Source organism: Epinephelus moara, chromosome 5 (assembly GCF_006386435.1).
Source record: "Epinephelus moara isolate mb chromosome 5, YSFRI_EMoa_1.0, whole genome shotgun sequence".
Classification (NCBI taxonomy): Eukaryota; Metazoa; Chordata; class Actinopteri; order Perciformes; family Serranidae; genus Epinephelus; species Epinephelus moara.
Window position 1 is genome coordinate 38,302,643 of NC_065510.1, and position 13,473 is coordinate 38,316,115.

General features: G+C 40.1%; 1 protein-coding gene across 5 annotated transcripts in view; it reads right to left on the bottom strand.

Moving 5' to 3' along the window:
* The window catches only part of palm3 (paralemmin 3), a 61,094-nt gene extending 56,484 nt beyond the window's left edge, over window positions 1-4,610 (bottom strand). For all 5 annotated transcript variants that reach the window (XM_050043636.1, XM_050043638.1, XM_050043635.1 and 2 more), the window contains exon 1: window positions 4,097-4,610. The gene's annotated coding sequence lies outside the window, so the exon portion shown is untranslated. The remainder of the gene's footprint in view (window positions 1-4,096) is intronic.
* Between the last annotated feature and the right edge of the window lie 8,863 nt (window positions 4,611-13,473).

Below are 13,473 nucleotides of genomic sequence, written 5' to 3' on the forward strand. Positions count from 1 at the left end.
AGGTGGGATGGATTATCTCGGCAAAGGAGAAGTGCTCACTAACACAGATTTAGACAGATTTGTGAACAATATTTGTGAGGAAATGGTCTTTTGTGTGTATAGAAAATGTTTAAGATCTTTGAGTTCAGCTCATGAAAAATGAGAGCAAAAACAAAAGTGTTGCGTTTATATTTTTGTTCAGTGTATATGTTTACACATTATATAATGACTACTGGGATTTCTCAGCAATTTGTGCCAGAGGTTTCCCCTGAGAACAAACTATTATTTCTCACATCCACTGTTCCATCTCAATGCCAATAAAAGGAAAAAAACATTTCTGTGTGGCCAGTGTCTCACTAATCTGTTGTTGTCAGGTGAATCATCTTTGTTGTCTGAGTCTAATCTTCTGTATAGCCATAATAATAACAGCCTGAAGCACTGTCACAGACAGTCACACCAATGGCAACATGAAATAAAAAGAGGGAACATTAGGTACAACCAGTTCCAACCTTCAGGGTTGGAAAAACTGAGGCCAACGTTTAACTGCCAAAAGCTACAGTTCCTCTTATGGCCACTTGAGGCTGGCTTCAAAAGCGAGTGAAAACCTATAGAACCCAGTGTTAAAATGCCCGACTTAACAGCAGAAATAAACATGTTTACAGCTTGGTACAAAAAACAGTTTTGGTTTCTATAGCTAATTTACCCATTCAGGGATAAACTTTTATCTAACTCACCCATTTAATGTTATTTGTTATTATTAAGGCTTAAATTTATGCATAATTCAGGTTGAGGCTTTCTGCCAGGCCTTACCTTGGGCTCTCAGTTAGGTCCACCTCTCACTCATCCTTAGCTCCACCCTCTCATTCAAATGTGGTCCACTAGGGTCACTTCTGGCTCCAAAAATCCAAGATGGCAACAGCCAAAGAACCAAACTCAATGAGTAGGTACAGCTGTGGCTGGAGCAGCTATGTGACCCACCCACAAGCTACATGAGTCGCCCACTATACCTACATGTCAGTCCAAGATCAGCCTCCTTCACCTCTTGGTGGACCTCATGGTGGCTATGTCCATTATTTTATAGAGTCTATGGGCAGAACTGTGAAACATAATGTACTGTAATGTACACGGGGCTCATGCTTCCCAACCCATGTAAACAGCTTAGATGAAACACTAAAATATAGCAACAGCCACAGTGGAGTTTGTTTCTGATGACAATGCTACATTACTGTATGTAAGAGGGATAGAGATGTGAAAATCCACTATCACTTCAACTAAGAATGGATGGTCAGACAGAAAGACAGACAGACAGACAGACATGCTGGGGGCAATGTAGCAGTGAGGAATTTCCCTCCTGCTGGAAATCCATCCATCACCCAGTTTGCCAAGCAAAGAAGTGGTGAATTTCATTTCTCCCAGCTTCTCTTTTGTCTCCTCCCCTTTATCTTGCTGACTTTTAATCTCCCACCACCTTGTTTAAGACTAACTCCCTAACTCCCTCCTGCTCTCTTCAACACGATTTGAAAAGATAAAATCCTCTGCTGATTGGTGGTGCTGACGACCACACAGTTTCTCCTGCCCTTTTATCTGTCTTTAACAGCTATCTCGCCCACTCCACCCGTCTCTCTTCCTCTTTGTACATTCGAGTAGATTTCTGCAGATTCAAAACCAAACCACTTTGCAAGTGACTGGCACATCGACCCAGGCTCTACGCTATATTTTGCATGCGTCAAAGAAGAAAGCATTTTAGCTGAACAGTGACAAACAGGCCAGCAGATCAGACAGAAAAATCACTTTGAATTTGGCTTAATGCACAAAGCAACAGAAGTGTTACTAACACATGGAATATTTTATTTCCCTGTTGTGCAAGAGAGGTATGACCTCCACAAGCTCTGGGCTACACTTCATTCAAGATAGTGAGGCCAATACTGAAATTGATATTTGAGAGTTTAACAAATCTGTTCGATATGTCAGCTGAAATCAATTTTCCTTACACAAAGCTTTGTTTTCCAACTGCAACCAATAAATGTGCCAGGCAAGACATTGTACAGTTAAAAAAAAAAACGTGTCGCTTCTCTCGAGTGGACAAAACATATCAAACTGTATCTCTGGCATTTCTGTACTTCAACTTATTGACATTTATTGCCTGATATGCTAAAATCAATTTTCTATAACAGTTTATCCTGTTGGGGGTCGCAAAGGGTCTGGAGCCTATCCCAGCTGACATTGGGCAAGAGGAAGGGTACACCCTGGACAGGTCACCAGACTACCACAGAGCTGACACATATAGACAGACAACCATTCACACTCACAACTACTGCCAATTTAGAGTCACCAGTTAACCTAACCTGCATGTCTTTGGACCGTGGGAGGAAGCCAGAGTACCCGGAGAAAACCCACGCTGACACGGGGAGAACATGCAAACTCTGCATAGAGGGGCTCCCCCACCTCAGGGTTTGAAACCCCCACCCCGGGTTTGAAACAGTAACCCTCTTGCTGTGAAGCGACAATGCTAACCACTGTATCACCGTGCCGCCATTGATATGCTAAAATGATATCTGAATATTTGTTGTACTCTACTTTTTATGATAGCCAAAATGTCACAAATACTCCAGATCCAAAGCCAAAGAATGACTTTAAAAATAAATGTCATATATGTTACAAATAATGAAATATGATGAAGATGAAAGATGAAAGATGAAAAACTGGAGCAGACTGCTGTGACTAATCAGAAAAGACAGCAGTGAGCTTTATGAGTAATACTTAAAAGTGTCACTGTACAAGAATACACGACATGAACAGTCAGCAGTATAACACTCAATGGAGTCAAACAGCTGTCAATATCGTTCCACCACAGCTGAATGACAAAACCAGTGACGTGGATGTAAATAAAAGTCAGAAAGCTGACCATATCTCTTAACAGTAACACTAATAGCATCCAAGACATGGCTGTTGTGACTTTTAAGTTTAATGCATCCTTTATTTTAGACCAGGAGGCTTGTCTAAGGTTGACACAAGCTTATTTCATAATTATCCCAGGTCAGCGTCCTATTTATTGTGTCATTAAGCAGCAGCGCTGATCTGTAATCAGCTTTTCTCTTGCTGCTGTGACATTTATGTATCCTGTGCAGCGATCCTTTATGTTCAACTTTTCTTTGAAACATCCAACACAAGTATGCTTGTTAACAAACCCTCAAGAAAATAACTGTTTCCTGAGAGCCAAATTAAGCCAGAAGTAAGTAACACCCCCCCGGATATGGCCCCAAGGCCCTCAGTTCTTCAGTCTGACAGAAGAAGAGCCGTGTCAGGAGCTCCTGCTGGGATCTCTGCTTGGAAATCAGTATGCTCAGCTGCATGCTAAGCAGGGTTTGTTTGATGGCTTGTAAGGCAGAATTGGGCTTTTTATAAACGAAGCTATAGCACAGACATAGCTGTGGTTATAAGTGATGAAACAGCTGTGTGTTTTGCCATAGAATAGGTGAGTCATCATACGTAGAAAAGTCAGACAACAAATGTGTGGTTGATCTGAGATACAGAACTTGAGATGTAGCTGATGCAGCTGCAACAGCAGCAAGGAAAGTGTCAAAAGATAGCTCCACTATCTTAACCACTGCATCATAAAACTGTTGTAAATGCCCTGCAGACTTGAGGATTTTGGATTTAATTACTCATAAAACTGCCTGAAAGAAACTTGCAGAGAAGAGCTACAGCTAGTGCTGAAAGAAATGTAAGACCCTGCGACTGTGCACACGTCATAACATATCTTTTCAGATAAAAACTACAATGACCATGATAAGGTGGTCATTGTAAACTCACAACTGTGCACAGATGTACTTCTTAGTAAAGTTAGTTCAGGTTCTAAGAAGCCAAAGAGTATAAGAAAACATTACTAGTGACATCTGAATAGCCAAATTACATTGCAAAGGGTTTTTAATCAATATTTGACTCTTTGGTTTGCAGTGCTTAACAGAGGTCAGACAAGTCAACAGCTGCTGGGGCTGTCCAGCTCCGGCTGGGCTCACATCCACCTCCTGGCCCAGTTTCAAAAGGTGTCAACCCACCACGTACACCAAGCGTGTTAAAATTCATGCAGAAAAATGTTGGCCGAAAATACACTTACCTGCTCAAACGTGGCCACTTGGTGTTTTGACTCCAATAAACCGAAGAAGCACAACGAAACCAAGTAGAGAAGTGGAGATATTTCAAACACGATAAAAAGAGGCGGAAACGAGACAGATGAATGCTCCTCGCAACGTAATTAGTGGCTAATTGGTTAGCAACAAAGCTAAAATACGACATAAACTTCCCCGTGTAGTTGAACACCTGAGTAGCCTCGCGCTGAGCTGGCTCACAAATGCGACGGTCGTCACGTGAACACAAAACTGTAGGACGCGCTGTTACGTTTATCAAACTTTTGCGAGTGTGTAGAGTTTGTTTTAGGGAGATAGTCGAGGCACTGATTAAAATAAACAAGGTGAAACCCTCCCGGCGAGTCGTTGTCACACCGCCTCCCTCCGTGTCCGAGCCCGTCTGTGAGGAGGACTAGAGTCGGTCTGTCCGGTGGTTACCTGACTCCAGTCATTACCGTGAGGCCAGCCCTCCAGACAGCAGCAGCAGCAGCCTCATGTTTCCTGTTGTTGACGCTCTGAGTGAGTGCAGAGCAGATACACAGCTTTTAGTCGAAAGTAACAGGTTGAGATGCTTTCTGCTTTACTTAACGACCAATATGACATGCCATCTGGTGTTTGAAACCAATGTTGTAGAGAGAAACTTACAAGTCTCTGTGATGTTGACTTTTCTTTTTGTCTCCTTCAAGATGAGAGCTGTAAAACAAAGACCAAACTCAGTGTATTTGCATTTGTGCTTCATTTAAGTGCTAACATTATTCTACTATCATAGCCTCGTGTGAATTTCAATTATGTTTTATGTTTCCTTTCTTATTGATAGACATCACATTCAGTGCATGTTTGGGTGCAAGTTACTACTCAATCAAAAAATGACTCTAACATCATCCTCACCATGTGGCCTGTCTCTTGGGGGTGCTTAAGTCCATTTCATTTTATCAGAAGTAATTTTTATGAAATGAGGCATCTGTGTCCCAAAAAGGTTATATTTGCATGGGAATCTTTTGAACTACATCTCATGAATAACATTTCAAGCAGAATATGGGCAAAGCTATTACATGTAATGAAAAATGGTTCTGTGAACAAAAGCCATGCCTTGAAAGTGTGAAATCCCCTTCAGCTCAAATAAAGGATTCCACATCCTGCCTTTTTAACATGAAATGGGAATATGGGTGTAAAACGATTGCATTGCTTTTCTGATAACACAATGCTTTTGGGGAGTCCCCTTTTTGTGTGTATTTAGAACTGGATTCTGGGTACAGTTTCACCCATTTTAAAACTGCAACAAGCACTGTTCAGTGTTAGTTCACATCCATTCATCATGGAAGAAAAGGACTTTAAATAGACTGAAAACTGAAAATTATTGACACTTTAGAGAAAAATAGTGACTAGAGGATATTAGTTGTTGATTGTATCTGCTGGATTAAACATTTTTTGACCACTGGATGCACGTATCACATGTAAACAGCTGACTCTGTGTATATTTAGCTGTATTTTGGCATAGTTTATTGAAATATGAGCGACTGAAGAATGTAAATGTTATGAACTGACAGATGAGAATGGTGGATTAAGTTGCAGGTGTGGTTTGAAAAGGAGCTTCTTTTGAAATCTATTTTCTCCCTTTGTGATACAGGGTCACTGGGAATCCTGTAAACAAGCAAGCGCTAAACCTTTGGGTGCACATTTCCAAGCTACTGGATGGACGTGTGTCGTATTCCTAAAGTAGGATTTTGTGGATTGTTCCTTTAATTTAAAGGCTCAATCAAGTGTAAGTACACTACATACACCACATTCATCTTAGTATGCTAGGGTGCAGGATTTCAGGTTGTCCACCTGCTATGTTGTATTTCTTGTGTTTTATTTGTGCGTTATACGCTTGATACAAACAGATCAATTGCAATATTTATTTAGAAATAATTAAGTGGGAGCATATTTACATGTAAATATGCTGGCCAAAGTTTGCTCAAACACAAAAACACACACACACACACACACACACACTCACACACACGCAAGCATTTCCTGGAAATGTCCTGTTATTACATCATGTCATTTAATACTGACGTTTACCCTGCTGTGGGAAAGATAAAAAGTTTTGTTCATGAAAGACAGCAAGGACAGACCAAAGGCACCATTGAACTGCTCTATAACTCCATGAAATACAGCTAGGCCAAGCTATTTTTATGTATATTTCATTATAGCTTACTCGTGTTTAATTTATACTACAATATAACTCAGGTTAATTTTCAAATGATTAATTGCTTTTTTAATCTGGCCAAATCTAGGGTATGAACCCCTAAAGTACCATCATTACAACGTCTTTAGAGATGGTCAGTGTTCCAGCCACATGAATTACATCTTAGCTGACCTGGGCTGGATCTTCTTTATAATCCCATTTTGCTAAAAATCTGATTAATTCTTTATGGCTGAAATTCCCCAGTATGGCAATTTGAAGCGAGAATGTCCTTGGCTGTGATCCACAGTGATAGTGTATGAAATGAGCACATCCACTGACTCGGCCTACTTCTGATTCCCCAAGACAAGAGAGAGTCTTCACATGCACAGCCAGATAGTAGGAGCGCACAGGCTCATATCACAGCTTTCCCTTAACAATATGGCAAACAGTCTTTTTTTTCCCTCTGTCTTTTGTGTGTGTTTCTAGGGGGGAGGTATTTGTCAGTATAGCAACCACCATTCCTTCACAATACTGCATGCATGTGCTTTTGTACCTGTGTGTTCGTGCGTACAAGTACCAGCACCTTCTAAACACCGCTCTTTGTTTGCTTGTGTGTGAGCTTGCATGTGCTTTTGAAGCGTACTGTAGTAAGAGCACCATTTGTGTCTGTGCGTTTGTGTTCTTGTGCATACAATACACATGTAAAAAGAGGATGAGATCAGTGGTTTCTAATGTGCGATTCATGTGGGTTGTCACAGTACCAGAATTTTAAAGTTGGATGCTATACCAGTTTTTAAAAAAAACATACTTGATACCTCTTTCAATACCACAGCAAAAAGAAAAAAATCCAAGGCACACAAAATAGGATTTTTTTTTTCATTCTTTATTTTTAATTGACAACCTGAACACAGATCTGGTACAAAAAAAAAAAATCTCACAAACAGACGCCTCCAGTCACATGGTGGATTTATTGCAGGAGATAATGTAAAAACAGCTTTAGATTGAGGACCAGATGATTTTCTGAAAAAATTTGATTGCAGATCTGTTTTTTATAGCTTCAGTGCTTTGATACCATCATATACTTAATCATGTACCTACTTAACAGAGATCATGTTGTTTTTTAAAGTGGTCTCAGAAAGTATCGATACTTTAAAAACCTTGTGTTTGTGTGGGTTGCTTAGATTTTTCATCAACATTTTATAAGCCAAAAATGTCATGGAAACCATCAACAGAGCAGATGCTTGTTGAGAAGAAGCCATGAGCTTGTGTTGACCAGCTGAAGGACAGTTTCTCAGCTACACAAGTGCCATATAACTGAGTGTGAAAATACTTGATGTGAAGGCTTACTTGTATGTGTATGGGTGCATACGTGAAGGAGGGCTGCAACTCAGTGGCCAGTGAACAATGCCAGTACTGGACGTTGACTTCACAAGATTCCAAAACATTTTTATGTCCTATCGTAATGTTTTTGACATTCTGGCTTTTATAATACCTGCATATGGCAACTATGGTTTTGTTAAGTTTTGAGAAAAATTGTGGTTATTGCAAAGAGGAATGGTTATGGTTTGGGTTATATATCTAAACCAAACTACAATAACTATTTTTGGGACTTTTGGGGCTGACAATAACAAATGACACAGCACTGACATACTGTATTATCACCTTTTTACTTAATATGTGAAACTTGTTAAGAGTTGCATATTGTACACATTGAGCAGACAAAGAGCTAGTTTGTCTGTCGGCTGTTTGGATGCTGTTCAGGTAGCGTACAGTGATCGAAAACAACGCTGATGATAGTAGCGAGAGTAAACTAAAATCAGTACAGTTGTGGGCTGGAAAATAAAAACAAAGAGCTGAAAGATGCTAAAACTCTTATAATTCCCTGTCGGTTCATGGTCCTTGCACATGCAGTCAATACGTGCAAATTCTGATATGGAAATATTGACTGTAGCCTCTTTAAGGTTAGGTTAGGTTTTAGCAGTGAAAGCACTTGTTAAGTGTCAGGAAAAGATTATGTTGCTATTGCTGATCTGCTACAGGATACAAACTGTCTCCTGCATGAGTCAGATACACCATATACCAATCCACAAGCCTAACCTCCATAGCTTTAACATTACACTCAAAGGGTACAGATGACCAAGGCCCAAAGCCAAATGTCCATGGCTGACCCTTAAATGGGATCAGGTACAACAGTTTACTTCACTTCTTACAGCATCATTTTCACAGTAACAGCGGGGGTCAGATGTGCAGAGCACTCACATGCCGCTAATGTAAAGTGAACTGCACCCACTAGCTAAGTCAACATGCCTCACCACAAATTAGAGGCTAAAAAAAGAAAATCCAGGCTACAGAGAGAACAAGAAAGAAAAGCAGCAGAGAGGCAATGGCCGAATTTCTGACCCAAAAAAAGTGTGAAGACGCACCAGGTATGACAGGTGAAGATGAACGTGGCAAAGGTGAAGAGCTCGGCAGACTAGCCAAGGGTGGTGGTGATGGAGTGGGTGTGAATGAGGGGCCCGATTTGGAAAATTTGTCCCCCTAATGGCTGGCCTGATCACCCCTCACTACATGTAGGGCACAATACTTACTGCAATGGATGTAGGGATACTGGGTTGAAAGGAGTGTATAAAGAAAGAAAGCCAAGAGAGGACAAGCATGCTGCATGTCTGTGTGTGTGTGTGTGTGTGTGTGTGTGTGTGTGTGTGTGTGTGTGTGTGTGTGTGTGTGTGTGTGTGTGTGTGCGCATGTGCATGGCAGCGGTTGTGTGTGTCTAACTATTTGCAGGCTACACATGCCCACCTCTGTGTACTTGCTCTATTTACAGAGTCTTGAAGTGTCTTTCCTTCCCCCATGTTGCCCTTGACTTTGACAACTTTTTTCAGTCTTTACATTCTAATCATGTATGATGTTACCTGAATTATTTCATCACATGTATAAGACCAGACAGGCATATCTAAAGGCATTAACCATCATGGAATAGATTCTATTTGAAAACCGCACACCTGCAGAGTGTGAGTTAAAGTGATGGGGCAGATAATATAGATGCCCTTTGGGAGGCTGTAAAAGACAGATATTAATATAGTCACTGAAATACACTGCGGGTGTTTCTATGTCCTTGCAGCAACCAGGTGCTGTTGTTATATAAAACCTTGTATCTGTGGAAAATGTCCACCTCTTCTGAGCTTTTAAAGGCGATGCCACTTATGGCTTCACATTATTGAAATTGTACAATGGGGGATGGCTTTAGGGGACTTTTAGGGTTTATTCAAGTGGCAGTAATAATGACGATAATGAGAGAAAAGAGAAGAAGAGGAACAAATTGCTGCGCCTCAACTCATGATACTGCCTTCTTATCTAAGTTTCGAGCTTTCAATCACAATGTCAGTGATTACTAATTGTTAATCAGGTCGTGCCATTTTGTCTATTTGAGCTTATTTTCTTTTAAGTGCTCTTTGTCCTCTACTTCTGCACGCTGAATTGTTAGTTGCCTCAGACAGAATTGAGTCAGGCTATATTCACATTAGGGGTGTTTTTGTGCGAGCTTGTGAGAGGGGTGACACACAGCTATGTGAATTCAACAGTTTGTGAGCAAGGCCATTTTATAGTGGCACATTGTATGCGCACTTTTTAATGTGAAAGTGTGTGTGTATATTTGCATATGTGCATTTCCTCACTTGTCATTTACCTCTATGAATGCAGTGGGTTGCCATGGGAACTATGACACCCATGACACCACGTGTTTTTATCCATCTTTCAGTCAGGGGGGAAAAAAAGACACTTTACTGTGAGTGGTCCGTGTTCTCTCCAGCTGTGAATGATTTGTTTGAGTGCAGCGAGGGGGTGGGCAGCTTTTACAATGACGCTTCCTTACACATTTGGCCTAAAACTCTTTCATAAGAAATGAAGATGTATTTGGAAATTTACATTGAGGTGTGGGATTCTCCGGAGATTTAATTTCTCCTAATGGTGCACTCTGACTATACACTTTACCATAATTGTCCCCCTCAAACTTGATTTTAAAATGATGGGGGTGCTTGTGCCATCACCTAATGCTATACTATACTATATTATATGAAGTATTGTACATTTTGGGTAAAATGTGAAAGGAGATTATATTTATTTTATTGAAAAGTTAAGGAAATAGTTTCACATTTTGGGAAAATACAATTATTTGCTTTTTTGCAAAAAGTTCGATGAGAAGACTGACACCACTCTCGTGTATGTATAATAAATATGAAGGTATGTCCTCAGCCACTTAGCTTAGCATAGCTTAGTATAAAGATTTGAAACCAATGACTGTATTGTATATAAAGACGGACAGCACATCTCCACTTCCTCACAATGTGCAAAAAAGGATGTCAAAATATCGTGAATATGGCTGCAATCTAGTATCTAACTTAAATCTTACTAGTAAGGACAAGTCAGAAAAATGAACACTTGACCAAACATCAGCATGATAAGAACTACTTAAAATGACAGAAACCATTTTTGAGAAAAATTTGTTTGATGTGTACTTTGAGTTTTTACTTTGGCCCATTTCTCATCTGCTAACCAGGGGGCGATCGAAATGTTTTGGCTTCACTTTTGGGGAGCTGGCATGTCGTTCATCTTTATTATACAGGCTATACTGGAAACATGGGAAAACAGCTAGCCTGGCTCTGTCCAAAGGTAACAAAATCGACTACCAGAACCACAAGCAAATTTACTAACTTACTAGTTAACTAAAGTTTGTTAAATTCATACAAAAACTTTTGTAACAAAAAAAAAAAAAAAAAAAAGAACAGAAAAACACGGGTCTATTGGAGATTATATGATAAGATAAGATAAACTTTGTTGTCCCAAGCGGGAAATTTGTTCTGGGCACATAGTGCGACATAGCTGCATAGCAGTTATGTGCTGGACTATTCTTGTTCTGCTAAAACTGAGTCTGGTCGAGAAATGAAATGCAACTTTAACAAACAAGATAACATGCTACTTCGTGAGCACTGGTGCTGGTTGTCAGATTTTGTTTTCAGCTAAGCTAACTGGACACTGGCAGTAGTTTCATATTTACTGACATGACATGAAAATGGTATCAATCTTCTGATTCAACTCTTGAAAAGAATGTGAATAAGCGTAAGGTTTGGGCGATATGATGAGATTATTGTTCAGCATGATCGTGGTTGGCCTCAATAATGATCCTCACGTGTCCACAATAGCAGAAAGCTATTCAGTTATGCAAGACCTGTTTTGAATTTTGCGCTATATTTAGCAGCTTTCTCCTTTTCTCATGCTTTCTATATGCTTCACCTCATTGTTTTAGCATATCAAAAAAAAAAAAAAGGAAAAACATGCTAGTATACGTCTGACCCTGTAAAAAAATAGCTATTTAAATGTTAGCCCTAACTCTAGGAAAGATGTACCCTCTCATTAGCAAAAAGAATGCAAATGCACCTAATTGGCAATTCTTTGGTTTCAAACCAAATGAAAAAGTAGATAGAGAATGTGAACAAAGTGATTTGTAAGCTGTGCAAAAAACAAGTTAGGACTAAAGATAGAAACATCTCAAGTATCCACTCCCATCTTAAAACTCACCATCCAACAGAATACGCAAGTCTGTCACTGAATCCATCTACAAAGAGCAGTCAGACCAAAACTCCCACCGTGATGAGCAATTGACGGTCAATCATTGCAGCTTTTACAAAGACAATGAAATATAAATGTGACAGTCAACAGTGGCGAGACTGTATGAGGCAGATTAAATGTGCTATTGAATAAAAATAACATCACCTTTTTTTTTTTTTTTAAACTTAGCACCCTCTTGTGTGTGAAAAAAAGGGCTTATTGGCTATACATTGTGGCTACTTTTTGGCCACCTATGGGTATTGCAACATACTTATGCTTCTCCACTCCGTAGATACTTGTATCTGTATCTTTACCTTTCTTTGGATGATAATTTTGTATATTGTTGTTTTTATCACAGCAATATCAACAGCAGGGTAATTTTAATACCACCCAACCCTATAAGCTTGTTTCCCAAAATGGCAAGCTATTTCTTTAACAAATTTCACACACAAGGCAATATTGATGGCGAAAAACTCAGTATTCTAGCCTTGACTGTAGCTAGGTTTCCATCTACATGTAGTTCAAACCAAATTTTCAGAAAATGAGGATTTATGCACCTTTCCATCCCTGCTGTCAGAGAATACTGGGAGTTAGAAAAGGATGTAACGAGATACCTTGAGTAAAAGAACACCAGTCAAAGCCCAAATAGTGAGGAAAAAAAACGAAGCAAACATGATAAAATGGACATAAGAACAAGTAGATGGAAGGCACCTTATTATATTTACAGTAAGTCCACACACTAACTAAACCTGTATGGCAATGCCTGGGGAAAATTTCCCAGTGCTCAGCAGCCCACAGGTCTTAACACATACATACATGTATGCATACACATGTGCAGAAACACACACTGCCTTTGTTACAGCCCTGAGGGAGGCAGAGAATTTCTTAAAGGCAAACTCATGCCATTATGAAAAAATACATGCATACACACACATACGCATACACAAAAACAGCCAAAAGCTGCAGGTGAGCATACACCTGAGGGCCTCTGACCCACATAGAGCCATGTGCAGGATGCGTCCCACTTTTCCACTTGACGATGCATCATTAACCTGCTGTCTCCTGTCCAAAGGGCACATAGTGTTACAATTGTCATTCATCACACACAAACTCACAGCACTGACTGCTATACTTTCAGACGACACATGGCTTTTTTCTCTCCTGCTTTGACTTTCCATGGTCCTATAATTACACACACTCACACACAGAAATAACAACAGAAACACACACCTGTGCACTTACACACTCTCACAGAGCTCATGGTGTCTGCCAGTATCAAAGTGGTTTCCTGGGGTACTAAAGTGCACAGTGTCTCCCATTTTAGCCACTGTGTTGCCTCAGAATCTGACACACATAGAGTCCCTCCTTCTCTCTCTCCCTGACTCCCTCCCTCCCTCTCTCCTCCTCTTTCTCTCTCTCCATCTCTCTGTCTCTCATACACATGCTGGCTCTTTTCTGCGCTGTCTCCTCTCCAGCTGTCTTATTCTCTTATTCCCTCTTCCCACTCTCTGTTTTCTCCTCCTCCTATTTGCTTCTCTTTCTCTTTCTCTCACACACAAGCATACAGATGCACACATACTCTCTCCCTCCTTC